The 4,219-nt window shown below is 55.6% G+C and overlaps 1 pseudogene; it reads left to right on the top strand.

Annotated features, from left to right (window-relative positions):
- Positions 1–3,208: 3,208 nt before the first annotated feature.
- Positions 3,209–3,980, top strand: LOC100709200 (protein SCO1 homolog, mitochondrial pseudogene; annotated as a pseudogene).
- The last annotated feature ends 239 nt before the right edge of the window (positions 3,981–4,219 follow it).

The following is a 4,219-nucleotide window of genomic DNA, read 5'->3' on the forward strand; positions in this document are numbered from 1 at the left end:
TCCAGCGCGTCCTGGGTCTGCCCCGGGGCCTCCTCCCGGTGGGACATGCCCGGAACACCTCACCCAGGAGGCGCCCAGGGGGCATCCTTGTCAGATGCCCGAACCACCTCAACTGGCTCCTTTCGATGTGGAGGAGCAGCGGCTCTACTCTGAGCCCCTCCCGGATGGCCGAACTTCTCACCCTATCTCTAAGGGAGAGGCCAGCCACCCTTCGGAGGAAGCTCATTTCTGCCGCTTGTATCCGCGATCTCGTTCTTTCGGTCACTACCCACAGCTCGTGGCCATAGGTGAGGGTCGGGACGTAGATCGACCGGTAAATTGAGAGCTTCGCTTTTACACTCAGCTCCCTCTTCACCACGACGGACCGGTGCAGCGTCCGCATCACTGCAGCCGCAGCACCAATCCGTCTGTCGATCTCCGGCTCCCTTCTCCCATCACTCGCGAACAAGACCCCGAGATACTTGAACTCCTCCACTTGGGGCAGGAACTCATCCCCGACCCGGAGTGGGCACTCCACCCTTTTCTGGCTGAGAACCATGGCCTCAGATTTGGAGGTGCTGATCCTCATTCCCGCTGCTTCACACTCGGCTGCGAACCGTTCCAGTGCGAGCTGGAGGCCCTCACCCGATGAAGCCATCAGAACCACATCATCCGCAAAAAGCAGAGATGAGATTCTGAGGCCACCGAAGTGAAAGCCCTCCGCCACTTGGCTGCGCCTAGAAATCCTGTCCATAAAAATTATGAACAGAATTGGTGATAAAGGGCAGCCCTGGCGGAGCCCATCACCCACCAGAAACGAGTCCGACTTATTGCCAGCAATGCGAACCAAACTCTTACAACGGTTGTATAGGGATCGAATGGCCCGTAGCAATGGGCCAGACACCCCATACTCCCGCAACACCTCCCACAGGACACCCCGAGGGACACGGTCGAATGCCTTCTCCAAGTCCACAAAACACATGTAGACTGGTTGGGCAAACTCCCATGCACCCTCAAGTATCCTCGAGAGGATAAAGAGCTGGTCCAGTGTTCCGCGACCAGGACGAAAACCGCATTGTTCCTCCTGTATCCGAGGTTCGACTAACGGACGAACTCTCCTTTCCAGCACCCTGGCATAGACTTTCCCAGGGAGGCTGAGGAGTGTGATCCCCCTGTAGTTGGAACACACCCTCTGGTCTCCCTTCTTAAAGATGGGGACCACCACCCCGGTCTGCCAGTCCAGGGGTACTGCCACTGATCTCCACGCAACATTGTAGAGGCGTGTCAACCAGGACAGCCCTACAACGTCCAGAGCCTTCAGGAACTCGGGGCGGACCTCATCAACACCAGGGGCTCTGCCACCGAGGAGTTGTTTAACTGCCTCAGTGACCTCGACCCCAGAAATTGGCGGGTCATTCCCCTCATCCCCAGACTCTGCTTCCTCCTCGGAAGACGTGTCAGTGGGATTAAGGAGGTCCTCGAAGTATTCCTTCCACCGTCTGACAATTTTCTCAGTCGACGTCAGCAGCGCACCGCCAGCACTATACACAGTGCAGGTAGAGCACCGCTTTCCCCTCCTGAGACGCCTGACGGTTTGCCAGAATCTCTTCGAGGCAGTCCGAAAGTCTTTTTCCATGGCCTCTCCGAACTCCTCCCACACCCAAGTTTTTGCTTCAGCCACTGCCCGAGCCGCATTCCGCTTGGCCTGTCGATACCTGTCAGCTGCCTCTGGAGTCCCACAGGCTAACCAAGCCCGATAGGACTCCTTCTTCAGCCTGGTGGCTCCCTTCACCTCTGGTGTCCACCATTTGGTTCGGGGATTACCACCACGGCAGGCACCAACCACCTTGCGGCCGCAGCTCAATGCAGCAGCTTCGGCAATGGAGACGCTGAACATGGTCCATTCGGACTCAATGTCCCCAGTCTCCCTCGGAATGTTGTTGAAGCTCTGCCGGAGGTGTGCGTTGAAGATCTCGCGGACTGGGGCCTCTGCTAGACGTTCCCAGCACACCCTCACTACGCGTTTAGGTGCACCGGGTCTGTCCAGCGTCCTCCCCCGCCACCTGATCCAACTCACCACCAGGTGGTGATCAGTTGACAGCTCAGCCCCTCTCTTTACCCGAGTGTCCAGAACATATGGTCGCAGGTCTGGTGATACGATTACAAAATCGATCATCGACCTGCGGCCTAGAGCATCCTGGTGCCACGTGCACTTATGGACACTCTTATGTTCGAACAAGGTGTTCGTTATGGCCAAACTGTGATTTGCACAGAAGTCCAATAACAAAACACCACTCGGGTTCAGATCAGGGAGGCCGTTCCTCCCAATCACGCCCCTCCAGGTCTCGCTGTCGTTACCCACGTGAGCATTGAAGTCTCCCAGTAGGACAACAGAGTCTCCAGGTGGGGCACCTTCCAGCACCCCCCCAGGGACTCTAAGAAGGCTGGGTACTCTGAACTGTCACTCGGCGCATAAGCGCAGATGACAGTCAGGACCCGTTCCCCGACCCTGAGGCGCAGGGAACAAACCCTCTCATCCACCGGGAAAAACCCCAACCTACCGGCAGCAAGCCGGGGGATATTAGAATACCCACCCCAGCCCGCCGCCTCTCACCAGGGGCAACTCCAGACTGAGACAGAGTCCAGCCCCTCTCCAGGAGACTAGTTCCAGAGCCCAAGCCATGCGTAGAGGTGAGCCCGACTATATCTAGCCGGTACTTCTCAACCTCACGCACTAACTCAGGCTCCTTCCCCACCAGAGAGGTGACATTCCATGTCCCTATTGCCAGTCTTGGCAGCCGGGGATCGGTCCGCCAGGGCCTCCGCTCCTGGCCGCCGCCCGACACACAATGCACCCGACCCCTATGGCGCCTCCTGCGGGTGGTGGGCCTGCGGGAGGATGGGCCCATGTCTCCTCTTCGGGCTGTGCCCGGCCGGGCCCCATGGACTAAGGCCCGGCCACCAGACGCTCGCCCTCGGGCACCCTCCCCGGGCCTGGCTCCAGGGCGGGGCCCCGGTAACCCTATCCCGGGCAGGGTAAACTGTTCCCTCGATGTTCTTTTCATACGGGTCTTCTGAATCGCTCTTTGTCTGGTCCCTCACCCAGGACCAATTTGCCATGGGAGACCCTACCAGGGGGCAAAAGCCCCCAGACAACATAGCCCCTGGGATCCCTGTGACACACAAACCCCTCCACCACGATAAGGTAGCGATTCACGGAGAGGCAGCGGTTCTGTTCAGGTCCAAACATGGCTCTGAGTGTGCTGTATCACAGCCTGGGCTGCCGGCTGCTTCATAGCAGAGTCTTACAGAGTCCGGCGAAGCTCACGCTCGGCGCTTTACCGAGACAGTCGGCCCTGAAACACACGCTGTCCCCGCGGAGAACTCACTCCTACCTGATGAATGTGAGTCAGCGGCACACCTGCAGAGCAACGCAATGGAAGAATCAACACAGCTTAAGAACATTTTCCTCGATGCCTCCTCCACCCTCATCAGGAGATAAGCCAAAGAAGTCTGGGCCTGTGACGTGGAAATCGTTAGCAGTAACGTTTGCCATCGGTGGTGCGCTGCTTGGAGGGATGAAATATTTCAAGAAAGAAAAGGAAGAAATGATTGAAAAAGAGAGGAACAAGTCAATAGGGAAGCCGGCACTGGGAGGCCCGTTCTCACTCATCGACCACAACAACAAGCCCACCAAGAGTGAGGACTTCCTCGGCCAGTGGATCCTCATCTACTTCGGGTTCACTCACTGCCCCGACATCTGCCCCGATGAACTGGAGAAGATGATCGAAGTAGTGGATGAAATAGACAAAATAAAAACGTTGCCAAACTTGACGCCGATCCTCATCACCATTGACCCCGACAGGGACACACCCGAGGCCTTAGCTACATATGTGAAAGAGTTTTCCCCAAAGCTGATTGGTCTGACGGGAACGACGGCTCAGATCAATGTTCTTTACCCATTTCTATTTGATGTCGAAAATTAATTTTATGTAGATACATTTCTGGAAGGCATTGTTCCAGAGTTTAAACAGCAGTATATTTCTATAGTTTTATTTGTTGTTGTCAGTAGCTATAAACAACTGACATTGTTGCTCTCATTTACTTTACAGTGACCCACTTTATCTGTTTCTAAAGCTTAGAGAATTGCAGAGTCATCTATAACATGCATTGTTAGACCTTAGGCGAAATGAGGCTTGTTCTCTAAAAAAGGAAAATAAATGACTATTTACATTTTTCA

Source organism: Oreochromis niloticus, linkage group LG17 (genome assembly GCF_001858045.2).
Source record: "Oreochromis niloticus isolate F11D_XX linkage group LG17, O_niloticus_UMD_NMBU, whole genome shotgun sequence".
Classification (NCBI taxonomy): domain Eukaryota; kingdom Metazoa; phylum Chordata; class Actinopteri; order Cichliformes; family Cichlidae; genus Oreochromis; species Oreochromis niloticus.